This window comes from Centruroides vittatus, unplaced genomic scaffold, assembly GCF_030686945.1.
Source record: "Centruroides vittatus isolate TY-2023 unplaced genomic scaffold, ASM3068694v2 contig_474, whole genome shotgun sequence".
NCBI classification, from domain to species: Eukaryota; Metazoa; Arthropoda; class Arachnida; order Scorpiones; family Buthidae; genus Centruroides; species Centruroides vittatus.
The window spans coordinates 3,991,494-4,011,370 of NW_027122266.1; positions in this window are offsets into that span (position 1 = coordinate 3,991,494).

The window sequence follows — 19,877 nt, forward strand, 5'->3', positions numbered from 1 at the left end:
TATCAAATAAATGTTCATGTGTAATTTTATCAGAATCATAAACATCTGAGGTTGTGGTAGATTTTAAAAAAGGAAATTATTAGTCCTATATATTTTTATTAGTTTCCACAAAAATTTATTTATTATATCATTTAGTGATATAATAAATAACTTATTTGGAATACTATTGACAAAATATTTTTCTATGTATATGAAAGTTTATTTAGTACTTTTATATATTTAACTTATCTATTTTCCTAAGAGAAAAATACTTTTTTATACATGTAAATGAACTCTACTGAGAAATTTCACGGTTGAATTCCTTAAATAAAAACAGATAGAGCAGGGTTCTGATACATTTTTTTTTTATCTCGTGAAGATTCTCCAATGACACTTCACTTAATGATGCGTGTCCGTTGAGCATGTTCACTAAATTATGCAATTCCCTCGAAATTAGAAACGATTTGATGATATTTTGAACTATCATTACTTTTAAAAATTAAATTTTGTTTTAGTAATAAGTCTTACAAATTAAAAAGAAACAAAATAAAATATAGCGTATTAAAATTAACTACAAATTAAAGCTCTTACCAGGAAAATATAGACTTAATGCATACATTTTTCATTTTTATTTAAAAATAAACAAACTGTATCATTAAAAGAAAGCACTATCTAATCTATACGTTTATTAGTAATTTATATCAATTTTACATATTTTAAAACATTTATTTTCACACATTAATTAGATTTTTCCTATTATTCTAGCATTAAATATGTTAAATTATTTTAAGTAAAGACATTTTAAAAGATTTTCCTTATCTTAAACAGTTTTACTAATCAATTAGCTAACATTAAATAACATGAGTATAATGTAAAATGTTAAGTGACAAATGTGACTTATGATTATAATTTCGTTAATAAAAAGAAAAATAAAACAAAATATAATTCCTGAAACATGATAATTAAGATTTGCAAATTTACGAAAATATATTCAGTTAACTAGAAAGTTTTTCAATTGTAAATTTCAAAAATGGTGTACTGCTCATTAAAGACTTGTCTTGTCGTGTTGAGAATATGTATTAAAATCTGAACTATTCTTGAGAAATACACAATTTATATTCATTCAAATCTGCACTCATATTTTTATTTTATTTATTTTTTATTGTTTCTATGGTTGGTTCCAATCAATTTCTTGTTGTGTTTGTTGTATACCTCACAGTACTCTAACGTAAAGGATATATGACTGACTTTAAATATGCCCAAATGGATAGATTGATTTGCAATGTGTTGTTAGAGGTAGATGCCGATTCGAGCTTATTTATGAAAATCTAGTCAGATTCAAATTTGTATCTTTCACGTTGCTAGGGCGACACTTCTGATGTAGCTATCTGGTGATCTTATTGAAGAAGAGATCTTCACATATAGGTGGAAAAAACTTACAATACCGACAAAGAATGCTAAAAGCTAAGCAGAATAAATCCAATTCACTCTAATCCAATTTCATTAAATTCAACAATATAGTTTGAGCCGGTGTTTCTTTTATCCTTTACGATTCTAGCTAAATTCATCGAAATAAAGTGGACAAATATAAAAATAAAAACATAGAACTACATCGAACTGTTTAAAATAAGAAATAATTATAGAGTAAAATACTGAATTACATGATATAGTTTTATATATGAATTTCTATTTTATTTTTTTAAATGTTATTAAATGATATGTAATAAAATGCGTTATATTTTAATTACTGTGAATTCTCAGCATTTCTTCTGCCAATGAAATTAATCAAACATTTAGAACCCAAAACAATTTTCTTTCCATATGTACGAAGAGCAGTTTAACATTTTAGTATCTGATTATATTATGAAGGAGTTTGAAAGAATAACCGATATAAATTTTACATTTACATTTGTTTAATTATTTTACATAAAAATGGTACTTTCTAAACAATTATATTTTCATTCTAAATTGCTGGAAAGATTTCTTTCGATCATAAATTATCATTACACATAACATTGTTTTAAAAATCCAAAAGATTAACATCTATTGTCTCTTGAAGCAAAATTGTTATATATGATGCTATAATATATAAAAAATGAATCTCCGCTCTGCATATTGACGATAACTGGTGATAACATTTTACGAAATAAAAGGTAATAGAAGAGACACTTATCAAAAACAAAAGACGGGAGAATAAATGTGTACGATCAAATATGCTTAATACATATTTAATATATATATGTATTGAACATTATATAGGGAAATCAGATACAGAGAACAAAAACTGGGTCTAGTGAACATTAACTTACATGTAGAAGTTAATGTTCAATAGGCCCAGTTTGTTTTACGTATCTGATTTCCATTAGTTGCAATACATTGAGTAAGTAAAGAAAATCACAATTTTTTTCCAAAAGTTGTAAGTTTAATTTTCAAATTTAAAAATTATCGAGACAAAAGAATAAACTTTTGAAATGTTAGGCTATATTAAATATTTATTAAATTATTATTTTCTGATACAAATTTATTAAAATATCAGAAAATACATTAAAATGATAAATAGTTACGTTTTATTTCTATTTTACACTATACCTATATTACAAGTATATCAATTTAATTAAAAATTAAAATTTTGTAAGCACGATAAAAGAATTTGTTCTTAATTCTCGCTGAGAGATATATGTTAATATATTTTAAAAAGGAAATATATATATATTAAATGTTACAATATGAAATAATATAAATTTAAAAAACGAACTGTATTTTGATATACGAATAAAAATGTTTTAAAATATTTCTTTTGTTTATTAAGTTACAAAGTTATAAAGTGAAATATAAACTTATTTTTAGTGAAAATTCTTACTCTAGCGAGAAGTCAATATTTACATCGAAAAATCAATGTTTTTACTTTTGTTTTACTAAAAAAACTTCCGTTTTATACATAGATTTTATAGGAATTTTTATCTAAATTTTGAAAATATTTCTTTACTGCATATCAGGAGTACAGGATATTGAATCTTAACATTTTAACATTACTTATTTTCTAGTAAATCTAATTCGTTAAGGTTAAACAAATTAATGTGAAGTGAACTATAGTAATTTACCATAGAAAATCTATTATCATGCCAATTTTTAAATTAGTTATGAAAAAATTTTAACAAGTTTTTGCCTATGTTTTATTTTGAAAAATCATATATGATATTTGGAATTTAATAGCTACAATTTTATTGTAGCCATTATTAGACATACTTAAAAATTGAAAATATTTTTAAACATTTCTATATTTTGAATTAATTTTTTCAAATTTATTTTTTAAAGAGTTATTTACATAAAAATTTATATAATGATTTCATTAAGTACAACTTTATGATCGTAAAATTTAGTTTTATTATTACTAATTTTATCGTCATCAATATTATGACACGCGTACAGTACATACTGTTAATCTAAAATTGTTTGGTTGTATAATTATTATAAAAAAAACACCGCAAAATTCCACCACATTTTTTAAGAATCCTATACTTCAAATGAGAATAGAAACAAAACGAGCAATTATTTATTGTGACGTCGTCACAACACCAGACTGAAATTTTTCGTCACAATGTTCTCATTTTTTAAAATAGTTTTGCCCCTGTACATCATACTTTTTCTGTTATCAATAGAGTCGTGCCTGTCATCTATCTAACTCCGTTCAAGGGAAAACTTTTGAATTGAAATAACGTGACTTCCAATTCAAAGCTAAAAATCGTATATAGTTTTTTAGTATCCGACCTTCTGACCCGAACTTTTATCTGGTTTCAACTTTCATCTATGTAACTCCGTTCTTTATATTAAGGAAGGACAGACAACATATGTACGACAGTGAGAATTTATAGGTTTGCAATTTTTTCAAATTGCAGTCCAATATATAAACTTTTGTTAAAATTGAGTGACGGATTACCGAGCTATCGTCATGTTTTCTGCTAACAATGTTGTTCTGTATGACATCACTTTTTAAAGTTGTCGATTACTGTCTTATAATTCTTAAATTGTCTGGCGGGTTAATTCCGGTGCAATATCGAAGTTATCTCGCATTCTCTATAATTTCTAAATCTGAATACTGAACGACTTAACTGGTAATAGATAGAGTAGTACATAGCTCTAAATTTGGTTATAACTTAGATAATGTGAGTTTTAATTATTTAAAATGTATTATATATATATAATAGAATGTCAGATGTCTGTCTTCTTTACACTTCTAAACCCTTTGACCGATATGCATAATGCGAACTTTCTTGGAAAAAAAAAAATAATTGGATGTCGGTCGCTTTCGAGTAGGGCAATTTTTAAAACATTTTAGAATAAATATTTCATATGTTGATGGCCGAATCTTTGACGTTACGAATAAATGCGAATATAAAAAATACATATTCAAAACGTATATTAAAGAAATAGTAAAAAAAACAATGTAAGAACAAAATAATTGTAGCTGCATACAAGCGTTATCGCTAATGCGCATACTATAACTTGATATATATTTCAACTATACTATAACTTCAGAGTATATTTCAAAAAAGACTCTCCTTGCCACGGGTTACGACATTGGCTCTTTACTTGTCCCGCGGGACAGAGGTTCGAGTCCAAGATGATCCGAGGAAAAATCTATAAAACGAGATATGCGGATGTTACATGTCAGTAAAACACTACTATTACCTATTACAGTATGTTCTATTCTTTACAAATTAAGTGGTGAGGGACCCACTTGGTCACGGGTGGTCTAGTAATTTTATAAATATCCGATAAATGAGTTTAAAATAAATAACATTCACTTATTGGTGATTCGTTTTTTGCCTTATATTACAGTATGAATCTATGAGCACTAACTTTTGGCTCTGTGGAGGATTTATGTCACGCTATTGAAGACGGAGAAATGACACAGAAATGGGTGAACACAGGTTTATTATAACAACGGTATGCATTTTGAACAGTCTATCTGTCCCACTTCAGCCGTGCTTTTTACAATTTGGTGGTTTTACAGGAATCTATAATACAAGCGGGTTTTTGTTGCAAACATTCTGATTAATAATTAAAATAGTTTAAAAGTACTGTACATTTTCTACATAGTTAAATAGTGCATTCTATTTGTTGCCAAACCGTGGATGTCTTCATTATTGAATGTTTTTACAGACGTTTTGTTTTCTTTACAAACATCAACAGAGATTATAATTGTAATTATAATCTCTGTTCTGTTTATATGGAATCAAAAGTACCGCGTGAACCTCGGGATATCAGAAATATGTCTCAAATATATGTCATATCGTCAGTGAAGTTACTAGTAGATCAAATTTCACAACTCTCTCATTTTTGATTCACAAATTTCTTTTAATAAATCTAAATTTCTTCTACATGCAATTTTGAGTAAGCTTTTCGTAATCTGCTATATTATGTTTTGTTTCTACGTATTCTAATCTTTATCAAGCCTTCATAACTTTCAAAATATGGTAAACTATATCTATTTGTTTTGTTCTGCCTCTTTCCAAACGATTTAACATAAAGTCCATAGGGTTTCTCATTTCCCGGTCTTTTGCTTGTCCCGGGATTCCGGGGAAAAAGTGAACTGTTTCCCGGGATCCCGGAAAATCCTAGGATAGAATTAATTGTTTTTAAGATACACAAAATGTCTTGAAATCAAATGATATAATTATTTTTCATTTTTAAAGTAATTTAATACGTTCTGAAACCTCCAAAATTATATTAATAATGCTGTGTAGGATATATATTAAAAATTACCTTTGAATTACGTAGAAATTTTCACAAATAGAAAAATTTATTAAAGTGTGCTGGAAACTGCATACAACAACAGCAACAAAAATGATTTGAATTGAGTTGAAAATTTTGAAAAAAAAAATGAACTTAGATCAAACTTCTAACTTAAAAGGTAATTTTCGTTTTTTAAATAAAACGTAATACAAAATATTGTAAATTTTTATAATAAGATTTTAGAAAGCAAAGATGGTCGATACTCCGATCACTCAATTTGATTCTTATTTTAGTAATAAAAAATCCTGCTACCGAGAATGCCCTTTCCGATTCAATTGATGTAGGTGGAATCGTATTTTAAAAAAATAATCAGCAGCATTTGGTTTTGTTGTAGGATAAAGTACATTATACAGTAATTAATAGTAAATAATGTTAAAATGTTGATAAATTAATAACTTATTAACATCATTTAACAATATGTAACTTTCTACAACTAAACGTGCTTTATTATTATTGTTTTCCATTGTAAAGATTCGCAAATTATAGAATTATGACGAAATTATAATGAAATTTAATATAAAAACATATTAAATTTTTCATACTCTAAAAGCATATTAAAATTTTCGCTTATCCTAATGGAATCTTTTGAATATAGAATGTTTTTGATTCACACGAGCCGACTGCACTTTCTAAATACAAATACTTTAGTACGAAATACAATTAACTTTAGTTTTTTTTTGGTAAAAATAGGATTTATCTATATAATTATCGTACTGCTTAGATTCCAATCTACAGCTAGAAAAATCTGTAAATCATTATTATTCATTGCTCTGAAAATATTCAAACTTAAAAATAAATAAAATAAAGTAAAACGTTCTTGTACAAATTTAAATATAAGAATCATTTTGGATCTTATTTTTAGTTCAGTTCAATATTTGTTTATTATTTCTATGGTAGTTTCATTTTTAATGCAGGATCAAGTTTTTCAGACTATAGGTCTATGTAAAGAATGAACTACAAGTAATCCATTTTTTTACTTAAATACTTTAGTTCTTTCAATATTGCAATCATTTTTATTCCGTGTAATCTACTTTTTTTTTTAATTTTGAAATCCATTTTCAAACGGTTTTTTGAAAGAAAAGACGACGTTTAAAAAGGCGTTTGAAGATAGATTTGAAAGCATTTAGGAATTAATAAATTCTTTAGAATTGTCTCTGGCGCACCACATATCGCCCATCACTGTTTCATTACGGGAGAAAAAGCCGTAATTTAATAGATGTATTGGAAATGAATCTAGAGGAAAAGTCAGACTTATCTAAACTTTGTATTTACGAAAAACTACTTTTATAGGCCCCTCATTGAAATGAAAAAATAAAAATAAAACTGAACGGTGAATATTTATTTTCTAGTAAAATTTAGATACTGCTTTCTTTTTACGAGGAATATTGTATAAATATTGAAAATGATCTGTACATTAATAAAAATTTTATTTATCTATATATATTTCAGGGTAACTGTACATCGTAAAACCGTATAACCGTACATAACGTTCAAGATAACTGTTGATACAATTATCATATTTTAAATCACATTTAAGATCACAAATCGACCAAAGACTAAAGTTTTTTTTTTCATTCTTCAGTATTATAATGATTGGAACATGTCCATTTTTTAATGTACCGTAACAACTGGTAACAAGAATTTACGATGGTTCTTTGATATACCGTATATACCGTACATAACGCAAAATTTTTGTTTCATAACTACATATTTTATATGCATAGATAGAAAGAAGTAAAAGTATTATTCTTTTCTCTTATTTAGGATTTTGTTTGCAAATGTATTAATTTATTTCCAGTAATTTCAGTCCGATTTTTTTATTTATATTAAAACTTTTCATTCGATTTATTAATTATATTGTAGAATAATATTTTTACTCGATACCTTAAAAGTATGAACTTACGATAGGGTAAATGTACCAGTTTTGGCCAGTGTAGTACCAGGTCTGGCCAGAAAACAAATTTAACTTAAAAATATAATCACAAATATCCATTTCCAATATTTTACACCTTAATATATGATTGTATACTTTGTTTCCCATCCTTTTGTTCCTCTTCTTGACAAAATGGGCACCACTCAATTTCAGTCTGTATGCAGTTGTATAACCTGCATCTAAGAAAGCTTCGTCACTGATTTTCTCCAAAGTTTATTATAGTGTGTGCAGACAGTTGACAGATAGTAGTAGTATGTTTCTTCTTCCAATAGATGACATATTTAAGTTTAAGCTGGACAATAAGAGTAATTAACGTGTAAAATTAATATAGTTGAAACGTATCTTAATGAATAATAGATGAATATCAGCGATGTTAGAAAGCAACGCTAAGTGTTTTGCTATAGAAGAATTTGAAAAAAGTTTTAAGATGGAGTAATGTTCAAAATAACCACTCAGTCGGTTTTACGAAAAACACAAACTTTATATTTACAGTAAATGTACAAAATAATCCACTTAGAGTTACAATTAAATATGCACAACACTAATTCCAACAACAACCGACTATTCCCGTACAAATTCGTCGAAAGAACTCCTTACGAACAAACAGACTTGTAATTAACAAAACCTCCGAGTCAGGAACAAGTACGTACACAACCACGTAACTTCCAACAAGAGAGTTAGTTAGCACCTCGATAACGACGATCTCCCTTGATCCGATCCGATCACCTCCGATACGATGCCAGCCGACCTCGATACGAACTTCGATCCGAGCTTAAATAGTCGACGGCGTTCGAACCCTGCTCCAATCAAATTTGAATGTTCCCGCAACGGCCGCCAACGGTCACTTCCCGCCGGCCAATCGTCCGATGGTTGACGATTCGAAACTTAACGGTTCTTCCCACGGAAGTTCCTAACGGTCGTTTCCAACGGCCGATCCTAACGACTTTTCCGTTATGACAGTTCGTTATAACAAACAGGTGGGGATCGCGCGTCTTGGCGATTCCATACCTTACAGATGGGACATAACTTATTGAAGTTGTCCGAATCTTCAAACAGTGTTTGCACTGTCGACGACAACGGCAAAAACTGATAATTTTATCGTTCGTGTTTGTCTAGAAAACGTTCGCACTAATAATTATAGTTGCATTTTCATCTTAGTCGTTCGTTGTTTGAAAGTTAGCCAAGATTCAACATTTGTTGTCGTAACGGTATTGGCCATTCAACGTGAACTTCCCACAATTCTCTTTGAACAAGATGGAGAACGGCTAATCTAGTGAGTTGAAGGACCTTGGCTTAATAAATTTAGTTGTCGATGTCGTAGAACGATAACTTAACATTTACTATGCATATCCATTCTTAATACGGTGACGAATCCGGTCTAAAAGTGCAGAAATCGTGGACTAATACCAATCCTAATGTAAATTTCGTATGCTTTAACACGTAAACTAATGAAAAATGTAAATACCTTGGTCATGAACGAATACGAACGAAAGACACACTGTCATTATCGTTTAGGATATGTGATTGGGGTCATCGGCGGTATAAACGCAGCTTTACTACTGCGAGTGCGAATTAAATGAAGGGCTGAAAAGACGTAATAGAAAGTGCTACAACTTATTAACTCCACTAACATATCATTATCCTTAGATGGCTAGATTTTATCTCAATCATCTTATATCATAGAAATTTTTTTACAACATGTTTTACAATATCTTTGAGCTTCATCACTTATAGTCTATTAAATATACTATTTAATCAACGATGCCGTTATTTCTGAACCTAGAAAGAACTGCTTAATCAATCGGTCTGCGATAATTTGTTTAAAATAAAATTTTCAAAAACTTTTCTATTTAGAATATTATTATTCAAAAATAGAATAAATGTCTCTCTCGAAGGCATTCGTGGGGAACATTTAGCGGAACATAATGCTAAAAATCGGGAGGATTGATCACATTATAATACTCCTCAAAAGGTAATGTAGGTTACATGACACGATATCTAAACACTACATGTTTAATATAAAATACAATTATTCTGTTTAAAATAAACTGTTTCCGATTGAAAACTTTGTAAAAGATGTTTCACTAAATCTTATATTTTCAAACTATTTTTCCACTGTATCAATATTTCACCAAGAAAATAATTAACCTTAAGTTGACGATTTAAGTGATCGGTTGAATAAGAAAAAAATTTGTTAAGAAATAATTATTATTTAGATAATGATATTTCATTTATTTCATAAAAAATTACTAAGAAACGTTTACTTCGGTATTAATAGAATTTTCAAATTTAAAGTAATTAATTTCTGCTTTACATCATTTTTATTTATAACTGATTGAATTTATAACTGATTGAACGAATTCACTAATATTTATTATCAGATTATTCTATATTCATTTTGTTGATTTAGTTTAATTATTATTATTATTGGAAATTTAAAAATCAATTTTAAATGAATTATAAAGTAAGTAACTTTAATAAAAGAAATTTTATTTAAATAAAATCAAATAAATTGAAGGGTAACAAAATGCATTAACTCAATTAGAAGTTCAGAACTGTTTAAAAAATTTATATAAAATATACAAAATTTAATATTAAATTTATTTACGATATATACAATATTCTTATATATAACGATATTTTATAAAATTTGTAATCATTAAAGTGTACTTACCTCAAATTTACTTTAATCTTATCTTTGTTTATTCTTTAAAACTCTTATTACAATGACTTAAGTTATCATTTTTAATGTTAAGAACATAATTTTTTATATTGCTTTTCATTCGATATTGTTATTTAAGTGAGTATAATCTTTCTTTTCACCTTTATTATAGATGTATTATGCAATTTATATATTTTACACAACTTAGGATCATATAACATATTTTCAATAAAATTACATATAAAAATATTTATCATTGAAATTTTTCTGATTTCTGATATAATAAAATAATAGTTAATCTGACAACGTTGTTACAGAGTGAAAAACATTTTCCGGCCAATTTTATGACCAAAAACTTTAAATTATATTTCTAAAAGAGTAAGTTTGTTAAAATTTTAATGTGTCGGCTGCCATAATTTTATTATATTTATTTAATTACCACTGTCACTTTCATTTATACTGCATGGAATTATTTTTGTAATTGAATTACGTATTATTATTAATTATATTAAATTTATAATAATTTACTGTTAATAACAATTGACAGATAATTAACAAAGTGACAAATTGTGTCAAATAATTACTGATTTATTTTTAATAAGTTTAAATAGATTCCTGTAGAAAAATAAATTTGTATTACAATATTAAAATGATTCATATTTACTTTTCTAAATATATTTGTAAATTTATTTGTAATTTTTAGCATAGAATCATTTTGTAAAGAATTGTACTGATTCGATTACACTTTAAAAATCAATATAATAATATATCAGAGAGGGTTTGGTATAACTTTTTTTGTTTACTTCGCTAAAGCTTCCATGAAGATTATTACAATATTATTTTGGATATTAAGAAGTGCAATATATATTATTAAATTTGAGATGAATAGAGTATAGAGCTTAATTATGAAAATTAAATCTTATTATATCGAGCACTCAATTAGGATGAGTAACCATAAGATAATGGAATATGAATCCATTTTAATCCAGCATTCACAAATCAAGAAGATACACATTAAATATGATTTAAGACAATCCAAGTTTAAAAGCATATCCTATAAATTTTGTTCAAATCTTTATAATTTAGCATTGGCAGTATGAAGTGAAATCCTTCATGCCGCTCAGTTCCACTTCAAGTCAATCTTCCCGTAGTAGACGGAATTATGATCGGTCATATAACCTACAACGGGCTAGTTCTTCCCGTTAAATAATGAATAAATAATTAAATCTTATTATAATAAAAAGAAATATTTATGATAAATCAGCTTTATAAATTTGTATATTTGCTAACGATTTAGATAAGATATGATTTTTACTGGTTATACTTCATATAAAACCATTTACCATAAAAATTTCTTTATTTTGGCTCATTAAGAATGTTCATTTTTAATGTGCAAAAATAATGCACACCAAACCTTAAATCAAGGAGTCACTTGCTATCAAGATTAAATTTTTCATCATCAGCGACCACAAGAATCGTTCCAATTACAACTTATTTTCATTATTAACATTATTGCTTTAACTGGTTTCGTGATTTAAGGTTTCGTATATATTATTAGATATATAACCTGGATAACATTGTTAACCAATTTTATATACCATGCTCTATAAAAAGCCATGTTATTGGAGAGATATATAACAGCGTTTAATCTGTGTGTTGAATTAATATTTTTCTGTAATAAAAATAATACTCTCGCTTTGTTTTTTATTGTTTTTTAAAGAGATTGCACTACTATGTTTCAAAATATAAAGATTCGTTGAAAATAGAGATTTTGCATCATATTTTCATGTATCTATTGAAAACATTTACTAAAGTTTTCCTAAGATTAAATTATATCAAGATATATTCTTTCTGTATTGAGAAATAGGATACATATAATACGCATTCAGTAAAATATTTTAATTTTACTATGAGAAAATCAAACAGCATTGAGAACTTTTAATATAAATCAATAACTGTTTGTATGATCTGTTTTCGTTACATATGTATAATTATATAATACTACAATATATTATGCAATATATATTGGAAATTATCTTCTACCAGTAAGTAGGATTCGCTTCAATCAATCAGAATGAGATGTTCATACGATAATGTTCATACTTAATATTTCATAGTTTAACAAGTATGCAATGGATTTGCTATTAATATATACTCCGTGATATGTACTGTAATATCACAATAACGTCTGTAAATTTTATATTATTTTCTCTAACAGTAAACCGTCTAATATTAAAAAATAAATTTTATATATCAAAATATTAAAAAAGTTAACGAATAAGCTATTCACGTACCAAAAGCAATTGGTTAATTTCTAATTCTAACACTTGATCCTTGGTTGTTAATACAGCTGTTAAACTGTTTTTACATAAAGCTATTGATAACCAGAAAAAGCACACATAAAAATTGCTCACACCAAAAAATGCCCATGCCTATTGTTAACCAGAAAATCACGCACACAAATAAATTCTCGTATTCACAATATTACGTTGTAAAGTAATAAAATCTAAATTATATCGTGCTAGAACTAAAGTTCAAAGATGCAGTATTCTTATTGACATAGAACTATATGTATATAAAAGAAACTATAATAATTTGAAAGTTCTGTTCTCACTCTTTGCGTGTAGGATGGCGATTGTGGCCAATCATTGTCAGTTATTTCTTCGTACAGCTGATATGTGTCTGCTCTTTGCAAGTCGCTTATCTCATTACAGATGATGTTTTATTTTTTATTTTTAAATAACTGTTGTTTTTATTATTAGGATTAGGTAGATCTTTGTCGTGATCACTTGGCCTACCACAATATAATTATTAAAATAAGAAGAAAAAAGATCGAGTTACAATATCGACTTATTTTAAACTATTTTGTCTTTTAAAGTGTGTAAATAGTTTTAAATGTTATGTTATGGCTTTAATTTTTAATAACGAAATAAATAAATAATAATAAGTATTTGAAGAGTTTTGAGCCATTTATAGTTGTTGAGAAACTGTATATACAATCTCTACATAATTTAATTTAAAATATCTTTCTTTCTTTACTTTAAAAAGTGCTTTATACCTACATAAAAAATTGACATTGGAGATTAAATAAATATAATATTTTTATTTAAAATTTAATTTAATTTAAAAGAAGTCGCGCTTCTTTTTCCTCCAGAAAAAAACACAATAAAAAATTTTGAACCCGTGTAGTTGTAAAGAAATGTTACAATAAAGTTGAAGGATTTGCTACCGTCGTTCCATAGCATCCCGGACCTGATGAAGATGGGGAAATTCAATCAAGTCCAGACATTTATTAATTAGTATTTTTTTAAATTTTGTATATTTTATTATTATTTTCCTTGTGAATAAAGTTTGTTGATAAAAACTATTCACCTTTATTTCCTACATATTCTCTTATAAATAAACATTTACACTCATTCTCTTCATACACAGACCACTTTTGTGTAGCAATAAATTAATCCATTTTAATTCATTGCAAAATTATTTAATTACACTCGTCAAAATAAGAGCGGAAATCGTTGAATACGAACATGAAATACTTTAATTATAACGATAACAATTTAAAATATAATAGGCTCTCGCTATACGCGACAAATGCATTCAAAGACCCCTGTCATAAGCGGAAATTCGCGTAAAGTAGAGAACTCAAATATTAAATATTTCTTATACGCGCATACCACACATTTTAAAATAAATAACGCAAATAAACATTAAATAAATAATAAATAACTTAATACCATACATTAAAAAAACAATGTAAAAAGTTTCCGGATGCAGATTGTTTTTCTTTTCTCATACATCCTTTTATTTTTGCTTTAGAGCAAGTAGGTTTAAAGTAGGCTCTTTACTGTGTTTAATTGGCATATCAGAGCTGTCAGCATCACTATTCTTGCATTTTTGAGTCATATTTGCCAAGTAGTTAGCATAAAGGAAACAAAAAGTACTACACATCACACAGGCATGACATATTACAAGCTTGACTGATGCGACTCACAGTGTTCAATACAAATGATTAAAATAACATGTTTCCATAACGAGAATGATAGATGTTACGATACTTTATGCATTTGAAAAATGACGCGAATTTAGTGCACAATTGAGAATTTTTATTTTACTTATTTTTCACTTTTTCGTATTATCTGTAGCGTAAAATTGAAACCTTATGGCGAATCTGCATTGGCAGGATCCTACTGTAAAAATAATATCTATTCATTCTCATAAATGGAAAATGAATGGTTATCTACAGTTATAAATACTATATCTATTAAGTACTTTATTTGAAACTGCGTATACATTGCCACTTTACGTGAAAATTAGTATATATGCGTATTTTTCTGTGTGAGCAATTTTTCGTGTCTTCGTATATGACAATAAAATTTTTTCTGTATGTAATTTTCGTTTGAACGTTTACGTTATTCCAGAGTATTCTTAGTCAGCTCTGATCAATTGTCACTTTTTTGCTTTCAATTTAAATTTTACTTTTTTAACTCTCACCTCCCTGTGAGCACATTTATTTGCAAACCTATCATGAATTCGGTCAAGTCTACAATGAACAGGCCGGAAGATGAGTGACGAGATTTGACATTTCGGGACGAACTACCCTCGAAAAATACCTAGAGTTTTCTCGACCCATCGGTTTCGACCAGGATCCCCCAAAGCGGTTCGACCATCCAGCCAAAATGTATTCGATTTAAAATAAAATTTATTTGGAAGATTATTAAGATAAATAATTGGTATGCATTAAGCAATTATTTCGTTAAAATTTTAAATAATCAGCTTATTTAGTTGCTTATTTCATTAGCTGTAATTAAGGTTTTTCTATATACCGTACTACTTTAATTAAAACAAATTTTGTAACAATGCATCTTTAATATTTGTTATACAGTATTTATTTGTATATTACCGCCCATTCTATAAGTCTTAGCTAAAAACAATGAAGTTTATTGTTATTATTAGAAAAATGAAATAAATGATTATTATCCATGAATTTTTTTATTTTCGTATTTTCGTAAAGTATATGATTTGCATTCACATTACAAAATTATTTTTATTTATATTAAAAGTTTATATTACACTTTCTCAAATTAACAGTGATTTATTTTTAAAAAGTTTTTAAACATAATTAAAGTTTTTTGAAAGTTTTGTTACGTGTAAATATGTTTAAGATAATTGTAGAATTTTAAATTAGATAAAAGTAACTGAAGCTGAATTCTTGTGCGCAAAAAATCATAAAAAAATGTAGATTACGACTCAATGTTTTGGAAAATAAATGCAAAAGAAATATATATAACAATTTTAAATTTTCTGGTAATTTTAACTGGATGGAAATTAGAAAAAGTTAGGTTTTTCAATTAGAAAAATGATATCGATTTTTGTCTCATAAAATAAGAAATTAAACGTTGATTTTCTACTTTTAATAAGGATTTTTAATAACTGTTTAGTAATTTTGTCTAAGAGTCTATCAAATAAATAAAATCCTCCCGTTTTACTTGTGATATTAATAATTAAATTTGAATTTTTTTTTTTTTAAATAAGAATTTCCTGCAGTCAGTTAGCATTTTGCAACAACTAATCAAATTAATTTAATTTTCTGTGTTTTAATTTATATTCAGTTGTGTGTGCAATGTCGTTAACATTAATCTCTCATTATTGAAAACAGTATAAACTACATGAAATTTAACGAAGGTTGAAGTGAAAAACTGCAAGAAAATTGAATTTTTGATGTAAAAATGTTATTTCGAAGATGGAAACTTAATATGAAAACAGTATTATTATTTTATATTTAGAATAATTTTAATAAATTTTGTTCAGTTTTAAATGAAATAATATAAAATAATATGAAAAATTATATCATAAATTTATTATACTTATTATGTCTCATATGAAAGTTTATCAAAAATATATATTTTCCTATACAGATTTTTAAAAGTTTTGATATTCTTAAAAACTTTAACACACTTTTATTGTTTACTATTTGTTTTACATTTTTAAATAGCCCAATAAAATTATTCGAACGAAATAATGCCATACATATTATGTATGTTAAAATATAATCCACATATAGAATGAATTTAAAAGAAGAGATCAAGGAAGATATTAAAGATATTAAAGAAGATATTAAAGGATTTCAATGAAACTTTGTATTTGCATAGTGTAGATAAATAAAACTTTAATATTACCTTATTTTATTTAATGAAATTCCGATTTCGTAACATAAAATTTAAATTCTGTATAATTGTTTCAATAGGAACTTCACAATAGGAATCTAACATTTATTAACACATTAGCCTGTCTTTTAAATAATATTCTTACAATAATTATATTTAATATGCTGCATATATAATAACTGAATTTGTTTTCGTTTCTAATATTTCATTCGAAGTTTATACTTTGTGCATATAGGATTGATAGAACTAGGCAACGCAGTAGTGCGAAGTGCAATACAGTGTCGAGACCAATCCGTTGGCAGATGCACTGCCAACGGATCAGTGTCCCGGGAGGACATTTATGGTAAACTGATTTCCACTGAGATGTTAGATATGTGAAGAAATCCTACATGGCCAGTCCATCGGTGAGGCGCCAACCACGACCAACACTATTCAATAGTTTTATCAACAACCGTTGATGGACGTTGTGCTTACAGTTACGAATTAAGCATTTAATAATTCCTTCATCAGGTTTTGAGAATTTCAGATAGTGGTACAAAAACAATTATTATTAAAATATTTTTCATATATTATACGAATTATTTAAAATGTTATTTTTTAATAATAGAGCAGGCCTACAGCAAAATTAGCTAATTTTTTTTCAAATTACAGTATTGTGAAATGAAAAAACCAAATAAATAATGCTATATTAAATATAATAAAAGATTTAATTAATCGAACAATTTTTTTAAATACAACACATTTTAATTCACAAAGAATAGTTTCCTGTTGTCCATTTCGTGTAATTGATATGTAATTTGGTCGGCCCGGAGGATGGAGGAGATTGAGGCGTCAACCAGAATATTAGTTTTAAAGAATCAAGGATAGAGTCCAGACTTTCCCGGAAATTTTTCATGCAAGTCCTCGGATATGTCGGGCTCTGTCTTTCACTACTCGATCGTAGGTGCGGCCAGAACCAAATTCACCATGCGTAGGGATTTTTTAATGCCTATAGGTCGCAAAGAGCAAAAAAAAAATAATTTACATATAAAATCTATTAAACGAAAATAAACAATAGGTCTATTGTACAACAAATTTTAGAATTTGATATTTTTTTATGAATACAGTAGATAAAGAAAAGTTTAGTCATTATTTATTCTGAAATAGCAAATATTTATACTCACTATTGCTTCCAAAACTGATAATAAAACTCTACATTTATTTTTTCAACATGCAATATATTTTGAAAAATTAAAAATTTTATGCTTAACCTGTGTAGAAAAGTAATTAATGGGCGAAGTGCTTTTTATCTAAGAAATAATCAAATAATTATGTAAAACGTATAAAGAAAACACGTTTTTCTTCAAATTATATTAAAATAAAAGTAATATCATTAATTAATTATTGATCAATAATTAAATTATAATATTTTAATAATTTAAAATAATTTTATTTTTCTTTCTATGCTTTTTATTAACTTTTTCAAAATGTTATTTTACTAATTTTTACCATTTTTAAGGATTTTAACCAGAATTTATAAATATAAAATAAAAAAACAACAATTGAATATTGTACTGTACTTGCTAACGTTAAGCATGTTATAAAGCATTTAGATTACTTTCTCAGAGAATATATTGCAATTCATTATCTATTTACACTGAAAATATTGACAGATTGTTTTCAAAATCTTTTTAAATGCCATTTTTGAAAACACTTGTTGAATTTTTTATTTAACAGTTGATTTAAAGATGTCAAAAGCAAACACAATTAACATCCACAATCTCTTCTAGGTGTTTTGCACTTTCAGAGTCGATGTTATGGTATAACAATAGAAGTGATTGTAAGTGATGTGTTAATGTATAACAATATTCTTTATTGAACGTCTTTTATCTTTTATTTAATTGACTCTCACGGAACATCTAAATAAAACAAGAAAAATATCATAAGGAAGTGTCCTAAACATTAATATCAACGATAATTTTCAAAAATTAATAATCGTTTCAAATGAACTTACAGTAATTTATGTATTAATTAATATTTATATCAATTTAGCATAATATATTTCATTAAGATTTATCTAAATTAAGCTATACACAAAAATTTCATTAGTATTTTATACAGTCTTTTCCAGCTGTTATACTATATATAAGTATTAAAATCGGTCAAAAAATTACTCCCCCCGAAAACTTTTACATTTTACAATTCAGGGGATCTTCAAACGTCGAAAAATGCAAAAATTTGGGGCTTTTCTTTCCTGTATGTGCGGACGCTAGTATGAATGGAGGTGCACGATTTTGTTCACCAACTTCGAAGCTTAATAACTCCTATGCCTTTTGCCGAGAATTTCTAAAATTTTTCAGGGAGGTTTGTGAAGAAAATTGATGCTATTAAATTTTGGTGGTTAAAGGTGGAGAGATACAGGAGTTCACTTTTCATATTTTAGCCATTATATAATAATTAATAATATAAATAACTTTTAAATAATATATCATGACAGATGGCGGAACAGGCAATTGTAAATATTTTTGCCGAGAAAGTTATTCAACTCGTTGCTAGATTTTTTATTATTATGATATGGCAAGTATTGAAATTAAAATATATTTTATTTTATTATAAATCTAGTTACAAAGTTTTTATCGTAAATTAAATACAGTAAAACCTGGTCAATTCGAAGTCGCGTTTACTCGAAGATTTTCTTTTCCCAATCGTCTAGCACAGGGATTCACATGTTAAATCAAACTGGTTAATTCGAATTCCTTAAAACTTTTTACCCGAAGTCAAATTTTTTTCCTCCCACCGATTCGAGTTAATCAGGTTCCATTGTAATTATAATAAAATTCTTTTAATCAATTGTAACAAGAATATAATGAACAGAAGTTTTTTTAATTAAAAAAAAACCACTTAACTTATAGCTGTTTTATATTTAATAGTTAAGACATTATAAAATGTTAATTTGAATTAAATAAAACTTCAGTGTAAAGTTTTATTTAATTTGTGAAAAATTCCCGTAAAATAAATTGTAACGTTAATATTCCTAATGAAAAATATTGACTTTAAAGTTCTTTTACACGAATTTTAGTTTATATTCTAAATTTTTTTTTCAAAATGTTTAATAATCTTTTTAAAAGTAATAACGCCTGCAAAAATAACCTAATGCAAAATAGAAAAATAGCGAGGTTGCGGCCGAAGTTTTCAACGCGAAAACGTAAACGTCGGACGTTCAGCGCCGTCTTTCTGTAAGCCCAGAAGTTTGACAATGGATTTGGAACGTCAGTGAAATCATGCTCGACGTTCCAAACATCATTGTCAAACTTCTGGGCTTACAGAAAGACGGCGCTGAACGTCCGACGTTTACGTTTTC